The sequence below is a fragment of the Triturus cristatus genome, chromosome 6, assembly GCF_964204655.1.
Source record: "Triturus cristatus chromosome 6, aTriCri1.1, whole genome shotgun sequence".
Taxonomy (NCBI): Eukaryota; Metazoa; Chordata; class Amphibia; order Caudata; family Salamandridae; genus Triturus; species Triturus cristatus.
The window spans coordinates 1,867,120,653-1,867,147,947 of NC_140589.1; the positions used below are offsets into that span (position 1 = coordinate 1,867,120,653).

At 45.8% G+C, this 27,295-nt stretch overlaps 1 long non-coding RNA gene across 1 annotated transcript in view; it reads left to right on the forward strand.

Annotated features, from left to right (window-relative positions):
• LOC146822229 (uncharacterized) overlaps positions 1-27,295 on the forward strand; it is a 159,869-nt gene that overhangs the window by 96,862 nt on the left and 35,712 nt on the right. The window contains exon 2 of the long non-coding RNA XR_014963250.1: positions 18,307-18,464. This is a non-coding gene — a long non-coding RNA (uncharacterized LOC146822229). The remainder of the gene's footprint in view (positions 1-18,306; positions 18,465-27,295) is intronic.

The following is a 27,295-nucleotide window of genomic DNA, read 5'->3' on the forward strand; positions in this document are numbered from 1 at the left end:
ATGAATGGCTTTCAGCTGTTGCCCCTCCTTACTGCGGGTGGTTGTACTTTAACAATTACCATATTCACACCATTGAAGCTACGTCCGCACTGCAATCAGACGAACAGTTTCTATGCTGCACCATCCAATGCCGAAAGCTCACACTGGCTGATAGAGTGTCGTCTGCCAGCCCCTGTATGAAGAGATGTATTCCTGAATCATGTCTTACATCCATTTTAGAATTACATGATTACATATTATTTTCTTACTTGACTCCTCATATGATGTCCTTCTGAATTTTTGGACAGTTTCAAAAGTTCAGTGATGTCATATTCTTAATGCTTGTAAAGCACACATACTGGCTGTCCGTCATCCAGAGACAACTCTAGGTGTGGACAAGAACTGTGCTGCAGACTGTCATTTATTGTCATTGTGCACTTTCCCAGTCAATTCAAATTCTTTATTCGTCGAATAAAAATAGACCATAAAAGCACATGATATCAAATACAAATCCATAATATAACAATAATAAAAGTACAAATGTACCAGTCATTCTTGCCAGAACTGAGATCAGTGCTGACTCCGAGGCAGACTAACTTAGAATTTACACAACGAAGTGCAGCAAGTAAAGTTGCTGCGTTGCCTTGCATGAATGGGTGAGAGCTGAAATGCGTCATATCAACTATGTTGCGCTTCCACTCTGTCACTGTGCTGGCATGCTGGAGGCTGGCCAGCGCCCACATAGGCACTCTTGCACTGCATGGGTAAATGTGTTATGGGCAGGATTGTCCTTCTGCAGAAATGCATGCCTTCAACAATCCAGAGAGGTATTTTTGTAATATGTGCTGCAGAATGCAGAACACATGGAAAGAGGAAATAATGAGGCGGGGTAAAGATATTTTTCCTAATGACGCCTTTCTAGGGAAGCGTAGCATTTTGATTCATTCCCAGGATTACTAGCGTTAGTAAATAAAGGAACTCACAAAATTCCATGGGTGGATGTATGGGAACGCCCATGCTCCACCCATGGAACGCCTCCCTGCTTCATCATCACAAACGACCACACTATGTGCTGCCTTCCAGTACTCTGTATGCAAAGTGGCTTACCGTGGCTTAGTAAATGCCAAAAAGGATTTTGTGTCAGTGCTGCACCATGAAAGTGACACAACTCCAACACAAAACCTTAGTAAATCTGCACCAAAAAGTCTTTTGAACCGGTGGTTATCAAATTCATATGCAAATTAACTACACATTGCCCCTGGGACCTGGCCCACCCAGGAGCCCGCATTTCACACAATCATTGATACAAGCACACACTCATCCATACAGCCACTCTCACAATCACTCACTCTCACTTATAGTCATTGATATACTCCAACACACACATATACTGCCTTTCACATATGTAGTTACTCACACATGTACCACTGAGACATCCATTCACTCACCAACACATCCATACACACACTCACCCACCCATACAGTCCATCACACATGCACTCTTAAAACCATACACACAGTGAATCACCCACTCACACATCTATGCACAGTCACACCCACACAAACACTCAGGCACCCATACAGATATTCATACAACCAACCAATAACCCATATAGACATGCATATAGCTATTCACAAACCCATGCAGCCGCTTGCATACCAACAGACAGACTGATACAGACATTTGCGCAGTTTAGTCACTAACCCATGCATTTAGTAAGATACATTTGATCACTCACTTATAGAGTCAGTCACGCACCTACTAAATCATCCATTCAGACACGTATACACCCTCTCATTCTTCAATACTCCTTGGCCTATATATATTAACCATATTTAAACTTTACAGAAACACACAGTCACTGGATACTTTGAGTTATGATCTTTTTTCTCTAAAAATTGGTTGATGGGTAGAAAGTTGACAGAAACAAACAAAGATTCGGCCAAATGTTATTCCTTTCAAGGAAATTTGTTTCAAATGCAGTAATTGTAATAGTGGCATTTATAGAACGCGTTAAGTCAGGAGGCATCAACGTGCTAAACCGGAAGAGAACCCTGTGAACCCATAGAAAAGTTTATTTTCTAGTGAGATGTTTTTCCATTAGCTTTTATTGGAATCACAGGTTATAAACGCTGTCTAATTGTCAATCAAGATGAGTGACAGAAAACTTTTGATAGAAATCTCTGAGCTCATGAAGGTGAAACAGAGAACCTTGTTTGTGAATGTATTTTTTGTGAGAAAATAAAGTTTGAAGTACTTTTCAGTAAGCATTGGCAAACACACCTGTACAAGGATAGTAGTGTGCATGTTCATCCCAAGGGAGCCATTGGTGCTTTCAGCTCATACAAAAGGCTTGCAAAGGGGCAAGTCCTATGCTTGCAAGACATGGGTAGCTTCTTTCTAGAGTTGGGAGAAAGTGTAAGCATGCAACTCTCCACAGGAGTGTCCAGGAGCTGTGTTTGAATGTGAAGCTAGGCTGAAGGACTGATTACCACTTGTCCGCGCTCTCTGAGGCTGCAATGGAAGCAAAAATTAGCAGTGAGTGTGCTGTCATTGGGTGTATTACAGGTGCACCCAATGTATTATTTATTTCAGCGTTTGTTCACCTGTGGGCATCTTGGCGCTAAAAGCAATCACATAACAACTAAAGCAAGAAGTTTAAGAAAAATCAATCTTTGTAGTGTTTTCCTGAGGTCAAGAAGTGTTTTGCTTAATAGGTGTTAGTTGGGGGCAGATTCAAGTCAGGCCTTGCATTCTAAGCAATTAACACGAGTGACTTCATGGCTCACTGTGAACCTATCAGAGAACAGGTAGGCATTTATTTAGTTAAATGTATACTATTATCAAATACCTTGTATGTATAGCATGAACTTTAGGTGCAGAAAACAAACAGCAAGAAAAACCATTTAATCACAGGAATAAGACCATCCCTGGGGTGATTTACTTCATAGAAAATACTGACAACTTTCATCAGCAAACCCTAGTGTGTGTAATACGGTGCTAGGATGATTAAGTAGTAATGTCAGCATCATATAGTGGATCATTGTAATGCCTGCTACAGACTGGCTTTGGTTAGGAATTGTGTTTGTATCTTCAGCTTGAAAATCCATCTCTGGTCTTTCCTTAGTAAATTTGTTCTTGCTCATGTTTGACCAACAAGATGTGTTTTTTTCTTTAGTATGCCCTTTGGGCTGTCTCATGTTGTGAAGTGAGTTCTCATTTTGTAGTGAGGCATTTGCATCTTCTATTCCTGCACTTCTCGTATCTTCAGCCCTCTAGTGGTCACGGCATTGTATCGTAGTTTACATGGACATTAGGTGAGGTATATGGCCTCTTCACCGTCATGGATGGCGTGCCTGTGTAGTGCCCAGGGCGTGTTCTTCCCTAGGTCTGGTATTATGGTGATTGTCAGTAAACCCTCATGGAGTAGTTTACATGGACATTCAATGAGGTATATTGCCTCTTCACCGTCATGGATGGCGTGCCTGTGAAGTGCCCGGGGCGTGTTCTTCCCTAGGTCTGGTATTTTGGTGATTGTCAGTAAACCCTCATGGAGTAGTTTACATGGACATTCAATGAGGTATATTGCCTCATCACCGTCATGGATGGCGTGCCTGTGAAGTGCCCAGGGCGTGTTCTTCCCTAGGTCTGGTATTTTGGTGATTGTCAGTAAACCCTCATGGAGTAGTTTACATGGACATTCGATGAGGTATATGGCCTCTTCACCGTCATGGATGGTGTGCCTGTGAAGTGCCCAGGGCGTGTTCTTCCCTAGGTCTGGTATTTTGGTGATTGTCAGTAAACCCTCATGGAATAGTTTACATGGACATTCGATGAGGTCTATTGCCTCTTCACCGTCATGGATGGTGTGCCTGTGAAGTGCCCAGGGCGTGTTCTTCCCTAGGTCTGGTATTTTGGTGATTGTCAGTAAACCCTCATGGAGTAGTTTACATGGACATTCGATGAGGTATATGGCCTCTTCACCGTCATGGATGGTGTGCCTGTGAAGTGCCCAGGGCGTGTTCTTCCCTAGGTCTGGTATTTTGGTGATTGTCAGTAAACCCTCATGGAGTAGTTTACATGGACATTCAATGAGGTATATTGCCTCTTCACCGTCATGGATGGCGTGCCTGTGAAGTGCCCAGGGCGTGTTCTTCCCTAGGTCTGGTATTTTGGTGATTGTCAGTAAACCCTCATGGAGTAGTTTACATGGACATTCGATGAGGTATATGGCCTCTTCACCGTCATGGATGGCGTGCCTGTGAAGTGCCCAGGGCGTGTTCTTCCCTAGGTCTGGTATTTTGGTGATTGTCAGTAAACCCTCTTGGAGTAGTTTACATGGACATTTGATGAGGTATATTGCCTCTTCACCGTCATGGATGGCGTGCCTGTGAAGTGCCCAGGGCGTGTTCTTCCCTAGGTCTGGTATTATGGTGATTGTCAGTAAACCCTCATGGAGTAGTTTACATGTACATTCGATGAGGTATATGGCCTCTTCACCGTCATGGATGGTGTGCCTGTGAAGTGCCCAGGGCCTGTTCTTCCCTAAGTCTGGTATTTTGGTGATTGTCAGTAAACCCTCATGGAGTAGTTTACATGGACATTCAATGAGGTATATTGCCTCTTCACCGTCATGGATGGCGTGCCTGTGTAGTGCCCAGGGCGTGTTCTTCCCTAGGTCTGGTATTATGGTGATTGTCAGTAAACCCTCATGGAGTAGTTTACATGGACATTCAATGAGGTATATTGCCTCATCACCGTCATGGATGGCGTGCCTGTGAAGTGCCCAGGGCGTGTTCTTCCCTAGGTCTGGTATTTTGGTGATTGTCAGTAAACCCTCATGGAGTAGTTTACATGGACATTCGATGAGGTATATGGCCTCTTCACCGTCATGGATGGTGTGCCTGTGAAGTGCCCAGGGCGTGTTCTTCCCTAGGTCTGGTATTTTGGTGATTGTCAGTAAACCCTCATGGAGTAGTTTACATGGACATTCGATGAGGTCTATTGCCTCTTCACCGTCATGGATGGTGTGCCTGTGAAGTGCCCAGGGCGTGTTCTTCCCTAGGTCTGTAGGTCTGGTATTTTGGTGATTGTCAGTAAACCCTCATGGAGTAGTTTACATGGATAAAGGTGATATCAGCCCAGGTCTTGTATGTACCAGTTTATCTTTAATTTTACATGCTCTCTTAAAGGCAATAGAGTAGGCATTGGGGAGAAAGATTTTTATGAAAACAAATTTTTATTTTCATTTTTTTCAACTTTATATATTATGAATGGAGGACAGGTGAGGGGCATGGCCAATAAGATGTCCGGGCGGCAGCACTAAGCAAGGTCTCTGGCCTGACATCAATATCCTACATAATCCTGCCGCCCCCTTGACCCCCCCCTTGACCCCAGAAAGTACTCCAGAGCAGGGTGGCACCTGGGAGACACCATCCCCCGCAGGACTTTTGCAGTGCTCTGGCACCCCAGCCCGTGGAGAGACCTACCGAAGTCCGGAGCTATCTCCATACCGGGGCAGCCTCTTGAGATTGTGTGGAGGCCCTGTGAAGACTCTGCTGAAGAGATATCAGGATGGAGGCTGTGCAGTGGGGAAGCCGGCGCTCCGCCTGACATGGGGTCGCATTGCAGACGGTGCTTGCGGCCTGGGACAGGTCCCTGGCACTTCTCTGCCTCCTGTGACTACCTCGCTGCAGGGGACCCCAGAGGTGTGGCACCTGCACAAACCCCCCACCTTCTGAAACTGGGAGGGGGTAGAGGCAACGGACCTTGCTCCAGGCTCTCTGGGGCATAGATGTATGTGGCAGGGAGTGGTGGCATCGGGCTGCATAGAGTGTGGCGCATGATTGACACAAGTGACTTTCGGCGGACTGCAGAGGCCTAGCTGAAAGGTGGTCATTCCGCCCCCCACACGTCGAGGTGCATGGAGTAGGGCTGGACTGTGACTCCTGGGAACTCTGGACCACCCCTGTGTTAAACAAGCACATGACTGGAGGCTGCCATAACAGCATACCGTGCCCACCTGTACATAACTTCTACCATTTGTTTAACCCCACCCCTCCGGACTACAAATCTTGAGGGTTTTGATGGGGAATTGGGTGGTGGGAAAAGGAGCTTTAGGAACTAGCAGTCGGTGGTGTACTGGCCTGGACATGGCCTGCAATCCTGTGGGCTGAACCCTTTTGGCTTCAGTGTGGACCATGTAGATGGGGCCTGGACTTGACTGAGGTGTCCTGTCACCCCTTGGTGACACGAGTCAGCAAGGCCTATAACTGTTGGCTGGACCTGAAATGTGAGCATTGCCCTTACAACCGCATGACAGCCTAGCACTACATATGCATACTTGTGTGGGGCCAGGTTGGCAGCACTGACTCTGACATATGGGGGATACTAGAGGTTGGAAACTGTTTGTCCTCAGTGACGCTGCCCCTGGGGTACCCGTATTGACCCCTGGTGGAGGGTGCAACCTGCTTCACTAGTGGTGATCCTTTTTCAGAGCACGTCAGGACTAGAGAAGCGACCTCAGTGGCAATGCTTTAGCTGGATATCCTGCAGAGATTGAGGAAGATGCCCCCCTGCTTTGCGCCCCACGTGAAAGCTGCAGCCCCCTAAAGTGCCATGGGTAAGGACAAACTTCCCAGGGGCACCGAGCAGATGAAGACGGACCAGTTTATGGCACAGAGTGTGGGTAATGTGCCATTGCAGACACTTAGTGAGGTAGCACAGCCTCGGCTGAACCCTTGGGGACCCAGAAACTGGTGGTGATCAAGGCCTATGGCCTCGCAGTTCAGGACAAAATCAAATCTATGGACATTGATCAGAACCTATTATGAACTGACCTGTGTAAGGTGGTGGAACGATCTGTTGAAACGGAGTCACAGGTCAAGGAACTGCAAACGGAAATCTATCCATTGAAGGCATCAGTGGCCTCGTTTGAAGTGCATTCGAGCAGGTTGGAGGCACAGATGTAGGACGCAGAAGGCCGTACCCGCAAATGTAATCTACAACCTGTGGGATTCCCTGAGGGTGCTGAAGGTAGCACCCAGAAGCCCTCTTGGAAGAATGGATTAAGATGGCACTCCCCACAGTGATGCTATAAAACAAATTTGTGGTAGGTAGAGCCCACAGATCACTGGGTCCTCCCCCGAAACTGGGAGCTCCACCAAGAACTATAATAGCAAAATTTCTCAACTGCAGAGACCGGAATGCGATCCTTCAGGGGGTGTGGAGCCATAGAGACCCGATATTCGAGAATAGTCGCACACGTATCTTTCCTGACTACATGAGGCAGTCCAGCTACAACTACAGTCCTTTAGTGGCATCACACAAAAACTGAGAATGATGGGCTTGAAATATATGTCGTTTCACCCCGCCAAACTAAGGTGCAGCAAGATGGCCGTTCCCACTTCTTTATGTTGCCAGAAGAATCTTGGGATTGGCTGGAAGTTCATAGTGAAGATCATCAGCCCTCGGCATCCGAGGGACAGGCTCAAGATGTGCTGTGTCACGCTGGTTGTCCACCGCCTACTCTGAGGAGAAGAAGCCGGCAGAAGCTCCGTTTCAGATCGGCTGCGAGTGTGGTAGTGCAACCTGAAGGTACTCTGGACTTGGAGACACAATGATGGGAGTGCGAGGTAGCCAGGGCTTTGGTAGAGGCTGTTACTGCTGCCGCCACCTTATGTGCGGATGCAGATTCGGAGGGTGCCCATGAACATGTGAGTGAGCAGATGGCTGAAACCTAGCTTAGACACAGGTTTGGTGGCCTCCCTGAAGATGCTGTAGAACTAACTTGCACCTTGACCCTGATGAGGCAGGTATAATGTTAGGTTTGGGGGCGACTGGCACCCAGCTGGATTTTTGGACTGATTGTTTCGTTAGTTGAAGCCCCACTGGCCGTACCCGATGTTTGCGGCATTAACCTTAAATAGTGTGGGATGGGGGGCGGTGGCGGCACTGATAGAGGGGCATGGGCTTGTACCCCCAAGTGGCTTCTTGCCCCTCCTTTTTTCCCCCATTCCAATTTTCTTTTTCCCCCTCTGTTCTTCTTAAAGTGTGGCGTGTTTGGTTATCTGACTCACAGTGTGGGAACATCGGGGTGCTAGGGTGCAGAACTGCTGATTTAACTGCCCCTTCGGATTGGGTCTGACTGTTTTCTGCCCCTGCAATATAACCTCAATTCCTACTTGTCAGAGATATTCACACACACGCTGTAGTCAATTGGTATTGTTATCGAGTGGGTGGGTGTAGCATTATGCTTGGGAAGGCACTAGTTATGTTGCAAAGTGTTTCCCCGGGGTGGGCTAGGGGGAGTTGCATACAGTTTGATTTAGTTGTTGATACAGCATCCATTGTATGTCTGAGTCGGGAGGGGGTTGGGGGGGATGCATGTGGGAGAGGAAGGTAGGGGGGGCAGGACATTGTGTAATGGGTAATTCTGTGTAATTGCTCATGTGGAATGTGAGGCGGCTAAACTCTTTTGTGAAGAGATACAGAACTCACACCTATTGTGGAGAGGTGTGGCTCACTGGTTAGAGGCGGCAGATCCGCAAGCAGAGAATCGGCCAGGGACCAGGGTTCAATTCCCGACGTGGCAGGGTCGTGGACCAGGGTCAAAACGGACTCGATAATTCTCGCCTCGGTACCTACTCTAACCAGGAACACACTCGGCAACTCTGGGCATTAGCTTGCCTCATCTCCACAACGGCCCCTCACATTCGCCGGGGATGCCTGGTTTCACCTTGGAGATACCCAGGAGGGACATCTCACAGGGATAGCCAGGACGGGTTCCCCAGCGGTCTACAGCGCCATGACGCCTCAGGGCAGCAGTGCGCTTTACAAGACACATACATACATACATACATCTCCAGAGGCTGGAGTACACATAGCTCTCATCCAGGAGACGCATCTGCTGGAGGCGGAAGCTCTGAAGCTCCACAAAAAATGGAGGGGACAGCTCTACTCCTCCACTTACTCATCCCATGCCAGAGGAGTATCCATGTGGGTGGCTCCGGGGTCCCGTTTCAGTTGCGTGGACAGGTTGCGGAGGTGATAGGATGCTGCATACTTATACATGGATTATCAACTGGCCGGGAGCTCTGTGTGCTTAACACATCAGCTCCAAGCACTATTAAGGGTGAATTTTTCAGGGCCCTAGAGACAGAATTATTGCCCTATGTTGGGCTTCCTATAATTTGGGCAGGTGACCTTAATTGTGCGCTCGATGGTTGGCTCAACCGACGCCCGCCCCGGATGGGTACAAAGCTCTGCATGGTGGCTAGGTTACGTGCACATGATGACTAGATTACAATTGCTCGACATCTGGAGTGAGCTTCACCCTTCGGTAGGAGGGTTCTCCTGTTATACCTCACCCACGATGCGCATAGCAGACTAGACCATTTTTTATTACCCAATGACAGTGACTTGAAAACTTCAGAGCGTGACATCCTATCTGATCATGCCCCACTGCTATTGGAGTGCGATTTTCGAAGGCATAGGCCCAGAATCCCCTTATGATGGTTGAGCCATGAGGTCCTAGAAGACCAGGAGTTCAATATAGAAATTGCGATGTATTGAGGGGCTTCTTCGATACGTATTGGAACTCACCACATACACGAGGGGCGGAATGGGAAGTGCTTAAGTTGGTAGTCTGTGGCGAGAGTCTCGGCAAAGCACATGGTATAAGGAGAAAACTTTAGAGAGAATTGCAGGTAGCAGAGGAGTCCCTCATGAGTCTGCAGTGACAGGCGAGATGACGGGAGGTGGAGGGAAATAGACAGGTGGAGGCAATTTGGGACAGACTAGACTGTCATGTCCAAAGGGGTTACCGCCAGCATCTCCATCGAGACAGCGATAAATCAGATCACATGTTAACATGGCTGCTAAACCGGGAGCACCCTCACCATTTATCCTAGCCCTTCGCGACCATAATGGCACAATGATTGTTGGACAGGTGGCAATTAATATGTTGCTCATGACCATTTGCGGATGGTATATTCAGCCCCAGTCCTTACAGATGTCGCGGGGCGATGTCTTTCTAAGACAGCATTGCGCTTCCCCGACTTATGGAAGCTCAAGCAGAGGGTCTTGGGGAGGATGTTGTGCTGGAGGACCTGCAGGAAGCCCTCAGGGACATGGTTAGAGGAAAGTATCCAGGTCCAGACAGGCACCTGTTTAAATATTACCAAAATGATTCTGCCTCCTTGCTCTCTGCTCTTCTCGAAATGCAACGCGAGGCTCCCGGGACTGGTACGCTGCCTGACCAGATACATGAAGCTCTTATTATTATGCTCCCTAAGCCAGGCAGGGATCCAGCTGACCCAGGAGCATACAGACCCCTTTCCATGCTCAATGTCGACGTGAAGTTGCTGCCTAAAGTGCTGGCACTTCTATTGAGCCAGGTGAAAATGTATTTGGTCCTGGATGACCAATGCGGTTTTATGACTGCCAGGGGTACTTAAAACATCTTTCCCCACGTGCTGCATGCGACCTGAGGCACCGAACTGCGCGTCGCATTGATAGTACTAGAGACAGAGAAAGCCTTCGACCTCTTATCCTGGATGTACTTGTGTGTGTGTTTCATCGTATGGGCCTGTGCGAGAGGTTTCTGTCATGGGTGAGGCTCTTGTATACAAATCCAACTGCAAGAGTGTTTAGAGGTGGCATGGTCTCAGAGGCATTACACATTGAGAGAGGTACAAGTCAGGGATGCCCGCTGTCACCACTCCATTTTACTCTTGCTACAGAGTCCCTCGTAGTATACCTTAGGGCGGAGATGTGCGATTGGGGCGTGCATGTGGGCGATACAGTGCATATAGTGTCTCTGTATGCTGGCGACACTATAATCTACATGGTGGAGCCGTAACAAATGGTTCCTCTTCTCCTTCGGCTGATGCCACAGTTCTGAGATATCTCGGGGCTCCGGGTCAACCAGCAAAAGTGGTGTTTCTCTTGGTGGCGTTGGCAGCCCTTATCGCTACTGCACTCCCCCCAGTAGGATTGCAATGCGAGAAAGTGAGCTTTCGGTATTTGGGAATGCAGGTTGCTAATGATCAACAACAACAATATGATTTAAATGTTGGCAGAGTGATGGCCATACTCAATGCCTCAGTACAATTCTGGACTACCCTGCCACTGCCAGTTATGGGCAAGGAGGCGTTGTGCAAAACGGTCTTACTGCCCCGCTGTTTATACACCCTGCAGAACTCCTTTCACGCATAGCCACACTCACTGTTTCAGAGTATCGATAGCCTACTGGTAACACCTGTATGGGTAGGTAAGAGAAATAGAGACCGCCTTGAGATCCTTAAATTAGACCCCAGTGAGGGAGGTCTTGGCCTTCCAGACTTTAAACTGTACCATCTGGCTGGCCTGTTGCAATACGCCACCTTGTGGTGTGAGGAAGCCTCAGTTGGGAAAAGAAGCTCCTCTCTGGCACAGTCGAGCTTGCTGATCTACCTAAATTACTCATGTGTGGTCATGCGCTTCCAGCGGGTACTCCATTTTTGGTCGAACAGGTGATACATCGGGTGCCCCATGCCAGGCTCCTTCCAATTTGGTGTAAACGCCCTTTTGTACATATATAGGACTCCGTTGATGAAGGTGGCTGACCAGGGGCTACAGGAGAGCAGGAGCTCTCTTCTTGAATGGAGTCATCATGTCCAGGTAAGAAATGGGTATGCATTTTTGGTATAGATGAGGGGCAATCTCTATAGTATGCAAATATTTCGCACCCTGCCCGGAATGTATGGACGACGTTACCAGAAGAGCAGGGAGAGTCCCGGGTATTACAGGCGATACTGGACCCTGGGTCCACAAAGAATATGATATCTTGACTGACCGCAGCCCTGCAAAACACTAGGCCATTCCGTTGGGTGCAAAGTTCTCAATTCTCCCCCTTCAGGAAGTTTGCAAAGCTTCTGCATGAAATAACATTGTGAAGGAGATGAACCTTTTTTTTTTTTTGAACTTTCTTTTTTCTTTTTATACAATTCAATAACAATATTGACAGATGGGACAAGAAGTCTTCAATGCAAAGTGTATGATCAACATTGGGTATGGAGGTACAGCAATAATCAATGAATCTTGCAGAGGGGTCGCTCAAGAGAGAGCGTGTATACCCATCAACAGTGACAATCCGAACAGTACATATGACCATTCTACTAAAAGTCCATTCGCTAACAGAGGGCGGGAAATCGTTCCTTATAAACCAGTACCAGGCCTCTCGTGAGCTAGTGCAAGGGCTCCCCCCTCTACATCCAAATCGAGCTTGTAATACTTCAACCATGGGGCCCAAATTTGCCAGAATTTACGTGGGCCGCCCCTTGCTTTATAAACCACTTTTTCCGTAGCCATGTATAAATCCATATTGGATTTAAATTCTGTGAACGTAGGAAGGCGTTGTGCACCCCAGTATTTGGCTATATCCTGTGAGATTAATCAGTTTTATGTGAAATAAATGGAATGCAGAACGGTTTGGTTGATGTGAAATAAGGATAAACAAAACGTAAATTGACAAACTCAAAATATTCATGCGGATGTCTCAAAGCTAACAACTTAAAACCATGAACTTGTGAAGATTTTCCATTGAACGTAGCAAAGGTGCCAAAAAATAACTTTGACCCTAGCTACAAATAGCCTTTTCTGATGCTTTCCTGTGTATCTGTGGAGACCAAGGAGTGCCAGTAGATTTTCAGTAAAAAGTCCCCTCATTCACCCACAGTAGCATCTCAGAACAATGGGTTTTAGAAAGAAAGAAGACAGGATGGTTTAGGAAAGAAGTGACATAAAGTAATAAAGAGGGAAGAAAGGACAGAGAAGATAGAGGAAGAGGAAAGTGAGCTAGAGAGAAGAGTATTACCAATAGAGGCAGTAAGAAAAGGGTGGGGATAAGAGGTGAAACGGTGAGACAAATAAAAGAGAGTGAGGTAGAGAAGGGACAAAAGCAATAAAGAACAAGAACAGCAAGGCAGAGGAGGAGAGACAGAATTTAAAAGGTAAACAGAAGAAGAAGCAAATTAGAAGGAAATACAGCGGGAGGGATAAAAAGGGAAATAAAAGAGGCAGAAAGAGGAGAGACGTTAAAAAGAAAGAAAAAGATACATGTGCCTAACAGTAGAGGGATACAAGAAAAGACGAATGGAGAACTTGGGGGCATATTTCCAAGCCCTCAGCGCCGCGGGAGTGTCACTTTTTTTGACGCTCCGGTGGTGTAGTGCCATTTTCCATATTTACTAGTGGCGCTATGCCACTTTGCATGGCTTAACCTCACCTTGTAAATATGCCCCTTTCTGGCGCAATCCTCTGTGGCAAAGGGGCATGCAATGGGTGTTGCTGTGGGCGTTCCACCACAACACGCATTGCTTTTTGATGCTGCCCCAGCTTTACAAGGCTGAGGCAGGCTCTTCCATGTGTGCCGCATTCTGCAGCACACATAGAATGTGCAAATCGCCATTATTGATTGTTTATGTGCAGGAAGGTACCCCTTCCTGCACATAAACCATCATCCCTGCAGTGCAGGCACCCCTGCTGGATGACAGCAGGGTACCTGCGCCGGCACTAGGCAGCTTTTTTTGCACCAGCGCTAGGGGAAACACAGGGTTATGCCATATTCTTGTGAATATGACGCATCCCTGGGTTTTGAAAATGTTGGAGTACAGCGCAGGCAAATTTGACACATCTCCTCGCTCTGAAATTTTCTTGTGAATATGTCCCTCGGACAGAGTTAAGAGGCGCAAACTGAAGGGAGTCTGATTGGAAAAATTCAGGGGCATATTAACAAGGGTTTTATCTCTGCTTTTTTGGCTTTAAAAGCCAAAGAAGCGGAGATAAAAATATCGCCTTATCAACAACAGGGTGCTAACATGCAAAATCGCATGTTAGCACCCTTTTTCACTACGCTTCCCTTTGCATCTCTAATGAGATGCAAAGTGGGCGTTCCAGAGCAAAATAATAGGATAAATGTCGCTAAACGACATTTCTCCTATTATCAAGCTTCACACTAACCCTGTTAAAGGCAAAAAAAAGCAGCAACGCTGCTTTTTTACGTCTGCTTATTTTCAGACTTAGTCATGTAATCCAATGGGAGGTGGATTACATGGCTACATCCACCATGGGCTATCAACAAGGATATCCCTATCCTTGTAGTTTTATTGCTGCATTACCAGCGATAACCTTCCAAAATGCCGCTATCGCTGGATTTTTTATCGCCATGGGGCATATTATTAACAAACAGCATTAAAATTATCGCCATTTTAGCGGAAGAAAACTGCCGGTAAAGCAGCAATAATGGGCTTGATAATATGCCCTTGAGAATTCCAATAGAAGCCAATGTTCTGGTGTCAACTTGCTCACAAGTCGAGCCATTAAAACACAGCGCCTCCATGTGCACTGTGACACAGGATGTCAGGAAAATTGCTGAACACAGACTCACCAAACTGGTGCTACACTAGAGGGTGCTGTGCACCGGAACTACTTGAAGCCCACGGGTCAATCAATTACATAAGGCATAGCTAAAACTGAGCAAGTGACTGCACAATTTGCTAACTGCACCGAAAGATGGTTCATCCTTCCATTGCAATAAAATTCTGAAATCACTATTTCTGCAGCCAGACCTTCTAAGAAGCCATTGACAACAGACTGATAGGAGTGTGCAAACAGCAGAAATATACCCTATGCCAGCCATCACTTCCATTTGAAATCTCAAGCACATCCTCCTCTCAGGCCCCCGAATAGGTAGACTGCCTTGAAATGTCTACTGCAGCCACTGATGTCCCCGAGGATAAGAAGAGACTCATGTTGTTGTTCTTACCTAGAGAAGGCATCTTCAAACTTTCACATGTGATGGTTGAAGCAGTATCAGCAAACACTTATAGTGCAGCAGGAAATACTATTAATGAAGATTATAATACACTAACCAACCTGGGTTAAGAGAGATTCCTCCTGGGTCCAGCTAAGCAGCGATTGGCTGAATCCATCATTACAGTGCACGGACGGCTTTAAGCACTGGAGACCATGTCCACTCTACAAGACAAGACAGAAGCAGGGAGCAGTTTATTCAAATTTTCAAGTTAGATCTTACGAAAAGGGGCAAGCCTTTGTTCAACATAACTTTTGGAGGCTCTAGAATTTTCCAACATCAGGGTGCCATAAATGAAGTCAGCCCCCAATAAAAGAGTAAAGGGCAAACCTGTTAAGCAAATCACCAACACTGCAACAAGCTCCAAACACACCCCCACATCAAAAATAGAAGACCTAAGGGCATTGTTGTGTCACTTTTCCTCGTTGATCGAAAGTCCTGCTCAAAGGAAGAAGTGTCCAGCACTTTATTTTGCAAAAGTCTGTGGCTTCTCCTACTGCACCATAGCTTCTTCAGCGAAAGCAGTAAACATCGTTCCACCTGTATCATCGACCTTAGAAATGAAGACATCGATGACAATCAAGAGGATGATGGAGCAGTAAGTGTTGTCCACACCATGGGATGAGGAACGCACCACGGTTGACCTCAATCCCAAACTCAAGCGCAAAGAGGTAGGCAGATAATAACTGCTTTAATTTATACTGGTGCATCAATAAATGTTATGACAAAAGATTACTTCAGTTCCCTCGAACCTTTAACCAAACTAAAACCTACAAAAGTCCGAATCTATGCTTGCGGCTACAAAATAGCGTTACCTTTGTGGCATCTTTACAACCAAACTGACTCACAATGGCCAGTCTGTAGTGACAACAATGTACATCCCTCAAGAAGGATCAGGCACCCTGATCAGCTGCAAACAGCAGTCTGATAAGCAAATGATTTGGACAGCCCATTAACAGAAGTCAATAATCTATTCCAAGAGATAGGGCGCGTACAAGACCAAATTGTAAGGCTAGCCATTCACCAAACCATCCCACCTATGGCACTGAGCCAGTGATGAGTAGGATTTCACTTAAGGCCCAAATTAGAGGCTAAACATCTGAAACCTGGAAAAGCTGACATAATTGAATGTGTTGATAGGCCCACCCTTGGGATTTCATAAATCATCGCTGTAGAAAAATCACATATCCATCCATCTGCACATTAGTTTGATTAAGTGTGCAAAGGTGTGGATCTGTGCCTCCCAAATGTCACAAATAATAGAGAATACGGTCTCACTTCAGCTATGGATGACCTGCTTTTCATAGTACATGGGTCTTGTTGGCTTCTTAAAGTCAATTCAAATTCTGGTTGTCCCCAGCTCCTTCTGGCTCAATGTTACAGACACATCATAGTTGTTCTTACTCACCATGGTCTTTACTGTATCAAAAGACTGCACTTCAGCAAATCCAGCACGGCCACATTAATGCAGAACACAATTAGAGAATTACTGACTGGACTGAACAGGCAACATCAGTGTCAGTGATGACATTATGGTACATGCCAAAATACTATAGGAACATTACACTTGTCTCACGTTTGTTTTTCAGAGACTAAATTGATGTGGGCTCACACTGAACTAAAAGAAATGTGAAGACCTAAAGTAGAACATCAATTTATATGTCTACTAGTATTCAGCAGATGGAGTTGCCCATGACCTGGTGAAAGTGGAAACTATCAAGTTAGCGAGCACTTCCTCCCATCTGAGGTTAGAAGCTTTCTTGGTGTGGTAGCATTCTATGGAAGGTTCATCAAGAATTCTGCCTTTCTGACAGAAACTAACAAAGTCAACAGCGTCAGGGCCTGAAGTGAAACTCAGCAAGTAGCATTCCAAAACGCAAAGGATGAGGGTGCTCTATCAATTGAGAAAACTCTCAAGTATCTTAACCCATCCATAGATACAGAGTTATCAGTCAACAGCAGTTCAATAGGATTGTGAGCAGTGCGGTCTCAGAGGCAGTTGTATGGTGCGTATCCACCAGCCATCTGTGCAAACTCCGATTGAACACAGTTATTCCCTTATTGAAAGGAGGAGATTGTGATACACTGGTGGTGTTGCCGCTTCCATCCGTATCTTAATGGACATTTTTTTAGTGTCAACATAGACCACAAGTCGCTAATTCCCCTGTTTTGTGGGTTATTCTCTCAGCCACCATCTCAAAATTCTTGTGTTTCAAGAATATTCTTTTTCTGTAATCAACCAACTAGGACTCAGAACCCCGTAGACTAATTGTTGAGACATCCTTGGCCAGTTACATCCCATAAGATGAAAGATGATGCAGAAATGAACGAATATGTCAGTCAAATGTCTCACATACCAATGTCACTAAAAGAATTCCAAGTCACTAACAAGACGATTTTTTGCAGTTTGCCATCCATGCAACTAAAAGGGAACTGGAGACTTCTGGTATCTGGCCTATAAACCCGAAAGCCAGAAGCACACAGCAGATTCACTTGTCCCTACACAACGTAAAACATAAGCTAGCTGTTTTGTCCTATGACTGTCTTTTGTAAGGCATGCACCTACACATTCCCTGATCCAGTGAATTATGAAAAGCAAGAGCAAAGAAGAAAGTCTGGTTTCCCAGCTTAGACTAAATTGTGGAGAACACAGTGGGGCTTTTGCCTTCATTGCCAAACGTCTAGTGTTCCCCATTTGCCAGTTCCCATCATTACTGAATAAATCCCACTTTATCCATGGGCAATAACCCATGCAGATTTTGAGACTCTTCTGGATGGTCCTCATCTTCTCAAGATCATTGGCTACTATTCAAAGTATTTTGAGGTGGAGATTGTGGGAGCCGTATCAGCAGAAGAGCAGATTCAGTTAAACGGGAGAACATCATAGCTACCCACAAGTGATGAAATAAGTAGTTTTGCAATCAGGAGAGGGGTGAGAAGGATTAGATGAGATGATAGAACAATGATTAATGTTATATTGAAAATATGTCTACAATAACATGCAATATCACTTGAGGCAATGGAAAAGTGAGGAGTGGCGTCAACTCTTGGGACTGAAAAGAAGTGAGAAATGAAATGTTGAGTTGACCATATTCGTTACGTTGATGACAAAAAGTATGCTTAAAAAGAAGCTGAATATGTAAGGCATTCCATGAATACAATATTGTATTGTACTGTTTATACGTGCCACAGGGGTGTGTCTAACTGAGACTGCGATGAGTGTGTGTTGTGATGTACACATCTCTTCAATTACTATGTTAGTAATTTCAACCAGCGTAGGAAACAAGTAAGTCCTTGTCGTTCTCCAAGGTATTCTGGAATTTATAGGATGCTTTTGCTACTGAAAATCTATGTGTGAAGACATCGTGCAGCTCTCAAATGAAGTTCACAGTTGGCGATTTTGTTTTTGGTGGTGATTATTAATTTGCATCATCGACTCATTTGAGATGTTGTGAATTTGTTTTACTTACAGAGAAGTTTGGTATGTGCCCTCAAAAGGATTTCCACTGCGAAAACCTCACGTTTTATCCTGACGTATGCGTAAATGACGGCCAGTGCCCAGGGACCCAGAAGTGCTGCCCGGTGTCCTGTATCTTCAAGTGTACGTTCCCCATGAGCCCATGAGCACAGGTACAGTAGTGATCCAGCGGTGAACCAGCAACATGTACTCCAATACCATATACTCACCTGGGCCCATAAACACACTTACTCACACAGCCTGGTAACAACTGCTGGAGTCTAAGTTTATTTATGTTTGATTGCTGAAATTTCAAGTTTAGTTACCTCTTATTCTCAACTGATCAAAGCGTTCTTTCCTCTGGTCGATGGACCATTAGTTGAACAAGTTAATGGTGAAATGACATAAAATAATCTTCTCACATTTGTTGAAATGACCACAAACTTGGGAAAGTTTTAAATCTTTATCTAAATTAATTTCATGTGAACCACTTACAAAGTACAGTACAGTCTCCGTTACTCATAGGAAGGAAGATTCAATTAATCAATCATCAAACACATATATTATCTTTTGCAATGACTTATGCTCGGAAAGGAGAGGATAGAGAGAAAAGTACATCGGCTCATTCGCGAAGATATATTTACCTAGGATGGTGTGAAAACCAACCCCCTGTCCAAGGAGTTGATAAGGGTCCCTCGGGAAAGATCATGTGACAAAGGCTTCAGGACAGGAATCAGGACATGATAAATGACCTCTCTAGCACCGACGCTTGCGTAGCACCCCTCTCTCACACTCTCTTCCTCCTCGAGATTCTTTCGCGATCTTATTCTAAATTAATTTGTTAAAGTTGATGGTTCTGTAATCACTCCGACAGCATCCCGAGCTCTGCAGCATTCAGCAAATCTTCGTCTCACTAACTAAGACTACCTCAATTATACCATTCTCTGTTCATGTACCACCCATTGATGTTTCAATATCATGAAAATACTAACTCTGATTGGACAGACAAGGGGAGAAGATCACCACACCATACTTTATTTTCTGCTTTAGTCTAACAGTCCATTGTTCAAAGATCCCACCCCTTAATTTTTATTCACAAATCTTTATTCCCACCCGTATTCACATCTTTATTGGACACAAAAGTATATGTTATCATATTTTCTATTCATTCAGAGGACTACGATGCTGGTTCCCAGGGTATGTATCTTCTGCGTCCTTGGACTGTTTTCAAGAGTTGCGTCACTCTTCCGTCCCAGTCTCATCGGGCATGCGCTGAGGTCAGGTGGTTAATAGACTCTGGATTCATATGAAAGGCCAAAATCAGTACTAATAGAAAAGTCAGGAAGACAACTATTAATTTAAAAAATAAATGGTTTCACAGTATACCACCTATACCTACTCTATTCCCCTTTAATCATTTATACTCTTCCCACGTTAGCATTAGTAAAATAGCTTAGTTTAGTTTCTGCAAAGCAGATGCAAAGCATGTGAGCTTCAAAGCAGCCATTTTAAAAGTGTCTGATCATGCGCCAGATATTCCCTCCAAGCGACAACTCCTCATACTGCGTAGATGCAGTTGACGCATGTGTAATACAGATTCCCCATTAGCTGCCATTTTAGAACTTCGCTCGAGTTACTTATTAGTAAGACACGTAGGCAAGCTTCTCTGTCTTTTATGTCAAGTGGGGTGCGTATTAATTTACATAATGCATAGTTAATACAATTTTAGAAGTTACATGAGAGGATTGCTTTCAAGCAAGTCTCTTTTCCACGAGTCCTTGCTCCATCAATCTCCTCTCTGATGGCATTTTTGAGTCATCACAAAAATTATCCATTCCAATCAGATGCCAACTTTAGCACATCTCAATTCCCTTTCCACTCTTTTCATTCTTGTCCTCATCCTTTTTTTTCAAATCTTTTATTCTTTTATATACTTCTCCGTTCATTTCATCCAGCTGAATCTCTTCATATTTTCTCTTCTTTCCTTTTCCATTTACTTCATATTTCCTACCTTTTCTACAACTTTTGCACCATATTAATATTGTTAAGACTATTATTGCTATACCAATTAATGGGAGGATTATTTGACCTATAAGACCTTTTCCCACATTAGTGAACCAAGTCACTATTGAAGAAATACTTTTGTTAGTTTCTCCCATACACTATCAACCTCCAGTGGTTGCAATTCTTCTTGAAGTATTGTAATATTCTTCATATACCCTCTGATTTCTGTGCTTTTATCTGGTATATAATTAGGGCTCCCGGTTTTCCGTTTTTATGGATTTTTACATATAAATACAGACGGAAAACAAGATTTCCTTTGTCTGTATTTATATTTAAAAACGGGAACATACTAGTGCATTTTGCTGTGCTGACGTGCTCCAGCAGACCTGCCTACAGTAACACAAAACGTGGCAGCCCGGGCTGAAACAGCTTCCTGGGCGCACACAGAGCTGCCAGCCGCACCCGAGTACTTCACAGGTCTTTGAAAGACCGCTTGTTAATGAGGCTTTGTTGTTATTTCGCCCCTTTTAGAGCCCCTGCCAGAGTCCCATTAGGAGCCTCTATTCACACCATTGTTGCGCACCTGCTTTCCCAGTGGGTCGGCGAGTCAATTCGAGACTGGACAAACGCAGCTCTCTCCGGGAAGTGTCTTGGAGGGAGGGCGTTAAACCCTGGGGCACCTGGGACTGGGCTCCGAAGACATATGATTGCCCTGATGGTTGTGGCGTGGAAAGCCTGAGACCACTGCTGTGGAGGATAAAGACTGCATGACGTCCAGGGGGGGGTAATACAGTGGTTATGGTGGAACATTCACTCCCGAGTTCGATGTACAGTCGTTCCGTCCCAGGTTCCCAGGGATTGGCCCCTCACTATCCCCTTGGGCTAGCTGTCCTCCCCCCTCCCCTTCTTAATCTGGTGCCACTCAGAGGCCACAGGCAGACCTGATGCGCCGTGATAACGACACGACGCCCACTTCTGGGGCGTTGGACTGTGTAGCCTGTGCCCTTTGGGGATATTTTCCTCACCTTGCTTGTTTTGGTGTACTCATCATCTAACTTCAACAACGTTGTGGTAATATTTTTGTTTTGTAGTTATTCGAAGTTGTTTTTGTTGGTGCAATCTAAAACTGTTTTGAAAAAGACTAAACACTCCTGGTAACAGAGTAACTGGCTTCACCGATCATAATACCTTGCCATCGTTGACACTTAGTACAGTTTTATTTTATTCATTTTGCGGCTCAGTGGAATTATACAAGGTAAACCACAGTAAAATGAGCGCGCTCTCAGGTTTAAGTGGCAATACTGTTTTGATACTGTACGATGATTGGTTTGAGTGTATAGTTGTTTATGATCCACTTTTTGGATATTGTTTAAAAATTGAAAACATATTTAAATATTATACGTTGCTTTCAATTCTGTAAATAAGTGTAAAGTGGTTAGGCTCAGCCACGTTTGCAAACGTGCTCACTGCAAACGTTTACAGCATTTGATTGGCCCCGTTTACCGTGTGTGTGAGTATGCCCTTGGTTTTCTACACATTAGCTTCTACTACCTTTTTTCACAGTTTGTTGAGTCTGTTTTTCTGTCCTCCTACTTGATGCACTCACTTTAAAAAACAAGCATTTGCAATGCAATAGGTCTCGCTTTTACTTGAGTTTGAGCTATTGGCATTGTAAATGACAATGCCTTTTATTTATGTTTTGGTTTTTAAAACAGATAAATAAAAGGCATTGTCATTTACAATGCCAATAGCTTAAACTAGCGTAAATGCGAGACCTATTGCATTGCAAATGCTTGTTCTCTTCTGCACACACAAAACATCAATCCTCATAGTGATGGCCAGGGACAGCTTTAGCGCTGGTGAGGCACAATTGGGTTTCACCTGAAGGTAGTGTGAGTTTCTCTCAGTGTGGCAGTATGGTGTTCAGTGGGGAAGAGGATGTGGTACTCTGCAGATGACAGAAACTGCAAGGCTCTGAGACAAATGGCTTGTGATAGCACTTTTACATATTTGGTACATTCTGCAAGTGGCAAAGTTTTCAGATGAATGCATAGTGTTGACCAATAACAACCGAGCCCATGTGTGCATTGTCAATTTAAATAAATGTGGAAAAATACTAGCTGTAGCCCCGTCTTTTGCTTGTGGCAAAAATAAATGTGGATAAATACAGAAAAAATGCCCAAAAAAGAAATATGGATAAATACAGATGGAAATGGCAAATAAATAATTACCATAAAACCGGGAGCCCTATATATAATTGCAGCAATGTTGCACTTTCATCATTTTACAGACTCTGCCTTCTTTTGCCCAATATATAAATCGAGCACAATTCGATTTTTTAAAACCATAGACCTAATTGAAATCATTTCTGCATTAATCATCAAGACACCTCCATCAGTATCAGTCGAAAGACGATCAACTACTGTTGACAATTGACAGATTCTTCCAGAATTAAGAATGACTCCCACTGAAGGTATCAATGCACCAAATATGTCACCTATTATTTCTGAAAAACTAGCTCTCCTTCTTCGTGTTAGTTCATTAGTGTTTTCATTGCTTCCAGTGATTCTTTTGACATGATATATCTTTGGAAATACTATTCCGAAGTAGCAACTCCTGTACCACCGTGCAGGCAGCTTGTAATAAGCATTATTTCCACACGCGTAGTAAACACCAGGAAATACTGGATCTGTTCCCCTTTTTAATCCTAACCTCCCAGAATCAGGAAGATGTGTTCACATTCACTGGAACCAATAAATACATTGTTATAGTCTGTTTTTAATCTATGGAGGCAGGTTTTCCCTGTCTTTGCAAAGTCTAGGGACATCGCAGCATGAGCTTTGCCAGCTGTATAAATTCCTTCTTTCTCAGCCCATGGTGGTATATGGTTTTCTTTTCTGCAGCCTTTCTTTGGAAATCCTGTCTCCTTTCTTCAACTAAATTCAAAAACACTTTCTCTTCCTCTCGTAATGAGAATGTTAGGTTATTCTTGTGTGCCTTTGCTATATCTATTGACTTTATGGTTAAGAAAAATTCACCCATGAACTGTTCATCTGGAGTCATATTCTTTCGAATAGGAATTTCTGAAAATATTACATCTAAGTTTGAATAATAATATTGAAGTTTTCCGGTTTTATAAAATAAACTTGTCAATATGCTACATGAAATACCATACGTTAATCGTAAATGATGATATGTGACTTCCTCTGCTACTGAAGCTGGTAATTTCATACAAACATAACAATCACTAATCTCCATAGGGGTATATTCACAAGAACGTGTGCTAAAAATCAACAAACCCTGCTAACGCAACTTTACACATCGCAGCCCATTGTGGGAAAATAACCCCGTATTAACGTGGAATTCACAACATGGCGGTACCATGCGATAGTCCGCCGAAAACGCGGCCAATGTCTGCGATACAACCACCCCGACGGAGATAAAAACACAAACCAGAACACCAGAAAACATGCAATGATCCCATCCGTGATGAGGAAAGCAGGGATAAGCACCGCCAGGACCGCGAAACACACGGCATGAGGTAATAAGCACAACAAAAGCCTGAAAACAGTAAGACAGACCAAACAGAAAACAACAGCCAACCACAATGGAGGCAACCCGAGGCAGCAGACAACTCCACCAAACCCATTGGCAACAAAACATTGTCCATGGCAGGCCAACTTGGACAAGATGAATGCAGCCTGAGAGCGGAGGAGGACAATGACACAAAACCAGAACTCCAGCAATGATGTGAAAGGCACAAACAAGAAAACATACCAACAACAAGAAGGCAGCACTGCACACCGGAGGTGTGAGTCCTACGCCACACCAGGTGCTGGATGACATGGAGGAAATGGTGTCCACCACATCAGTCTGGAGATGGTGGCAGGACTAGGGGCCCAGAAACTGCCCAAAACAACAGACGCAACAAGGAGAGGAACCAGCAGGGACTGGGGGACGGGGGGAGATGGGCACAATGGCACACATGCACAACTAAGCACAGCACAACTGCAGACAAACCATGCCCAAGAGCAACAACACCAACCAGGTGCCCAAGCCCAAGTTACACAACCCGGCAATGTCACACCACTGAACAGGCACAGAAGTGAACACAACACTGCCTGAAAGGGAGAAGGGTGAGCCAAATCAGAGCTGAAGGGACATCTCACACACAATGCAGCACACACACATAGGAAGCAGAGCACCCCAACATCGAACACAATTTGGTACAAACACCAACTTCTGTACAACCAAACACAGGACACAAGTGCACCCGCCTGTGGCCGGGAAGCAGCCATACACATCTGGCAAAGCACGAAACAGGGACATGATAATGCACAAGTACAAACACACAGTCCTGATGGGGTAGCAATGCACGGATAGCAATGAGCCAGTGAGTACGTGACACACATTGGCATACAAATCAAGACACAACACAGTTGGAGACAAGTGAAAGTGTGGAAACTTTATCAACAAGTGCGAGTCAGTACGGCCAAGATAAGTGCCACGATATGCAGACCAATGCAGCAGCATGTCTGAATGAGAAACGTAGGAAAGCGCCCATGTCCGTCTCGGGGGATTCCCTCATAATCACAAGTCAGTGCCAACCCGCGTTGGTTGTCCGCGCCTGGAACATGAGTCCTGGCCAATGTAGCCATGTCCACTGTCGTCTCAGGACTTGTGACCATATCCACAACATGCAACCATGTGTCGTGACAAGTGCAATGGCTCACATCCAGTTGTGACTGCAGGTACATTGTCACTCGTCCATGAATGTGAGTGCAGCTGTGATCGATCGTCGTCCACCACATCTGACATGACGTCGACGTAATCCATCAGCTGACCAGGACAGATTTGCTGATTCCAACCACTGGACCCAATGTGCACCAAAGCCCAATCAGGTAGTGGCTCAATGTGCTCACTGCACATGACGATTTGTGCAATCTCCCAGGTCCAGTTTCCAGGCTGCATGCCGAACATTCATGCATGCCATAAGTGGTCATCCTGGTGACACTCCTGGTCCAACAGGGGGCGCACACACACATCGAAATCCAGGTCAGCTACCGTTACGTTGGAGAGGCCGACATCCATGGACCACTCGAATATGCACGAGCGACAATGAACACAGGCTGCACGCATGTGACGTGCGCAAGGCGGAAGCCCACAAGGTAACTGCTCGGCAGCACTGCCAACGTTAGTGCCCCCAGTACATGCAACAGACGTGCACGGTACAGCTCCACGTGACTGGAGTAGACCATGTGTCCGGGATGGGCTGCCATTGCGTCAGTGGCTCTGCTTGAAGCTGCACTGGCTTGCCCTGAGGCAGTCTGGCGGATGAAATGGCACAGCTTGGTGCAATGAGCAGTGTCTGTGTGCAACGGGTGCAGGCCTTGGGTGGGGTGGGAGTAAGTGTGAAGGCCATATCACTCACGCCAACAACGACCATGGACCACTGCGTGTGGGATATGTACACGTTGGTCTCATGCCAGGCAGTGCGTAGTGTGAGAGTAGCAAGCAAATGCTATCATACCTGTCAGGGGGTGCTGGGCACATGCAAGTTCCTACTCGGAGCTGCAGATGTGCTACCACCTGATAGTACAGACAAAGGACCTTTCATCCCTACAGTGACTTCGCCAGCTGCATGCATACACGTACAGAGGCCAGTCGTGGGTGTGGTCAGACATCTGCAACCCTGGGAATCATGGATGATATGCCCAGCACGATGCACATGAGCGGACTCACTGTGTGTCACATTGCCACATAGCTGCTCCGCCCTGCCACGGGCATCCACACTTGTGTGCGCTGCACGGTTGCATATCATGCACTACTACGGGACACCATTCTAATGCCCCTCCGCGCATGTCCAGCACCATGCCAATGACACCGCGAGGCTGGCCTTCGAAGGTGTGCACCCACTTGGGTGTATGCCAATGGTCCGGACAGGGTGGACACAGGTGTCCAGCCCATGGCTGGCTTGGATCGCTCTGCGAATGAGGCCAAGCAACAGACTCATGCATCCGCAAGACTGATACACATCACACCTGGCATGCATGTGCCAAGACCCCGAGCGTCCTAGCACTCCTACATGTTCCCGTATATGCAGGCCTGCCCTCCTGGTACATGCCACATTGCAACGTTGTGTACTGTGGCCCTGCTGGCAACAACACCCCAGAAACAGAGAAACACTTACCGCACTTCCTGCAACGGGCCAGGTCCTGAGCACACCCTGCCCCCCCTGCCAAACCAGCATACGCAGCCTGTGCAAGCAGGGGGTAAAATTGAGTTGCTAAGGATTAAATCAGCGTAGGGAGAAAACACATGGAGACATGTATATGTGGGATTTTCTGTATTTAGAAGTCACTTAAAACATGTTGCACATATTCAACATCATATGTGCAATCACATGGAGAGCAAGCACTGTGACACGTGAAGTGGTGTATACAGCGGTTGTGGGGGGTGCAACAAGGGAAGTGTGTAGGAACAGGAGGGCAGAGGAGGGAAGGGAGGAAAGGTAAAGGGCAAGGGCCGATGGGAGAGCAGGAACACGGGTGGGTGCCCTCGTCTGCCCTCCTGTTCCTACACACTACCCGTGTTTTCTCCCCCCCCGGGCCTCCACACCACTCGCGACTCATCGCCCACTGCACGCCCCACCTCAAGCTTCCTAGCTTGGGAAGCTTAGCTGCCATCAGCCCCCTTACACCTGACCTCGCAATGCCTTCTTGACATTCTCCATCCTTGGCGGACACACACAGCCCCCCATTCTTGCGGCCACCGCTGGCGACCATAGATTCAACCCACGCTCCTTACACTCATCGCTCCTTACACCTGACCTCGCCCTGTGTTCTTGACATTCTCCGTCCTTGCCGGCCACTAACCCTTTGCGGCCACCGCAGGCATCCATAGATTCAACCCATGCTCTTTACACTCGTCGCTCCCCTGCATTCCTTAAAACCACTGTGTGCGTCCTTAGTTCTAAGCGTCTTCCTCTCACTTGACCTCT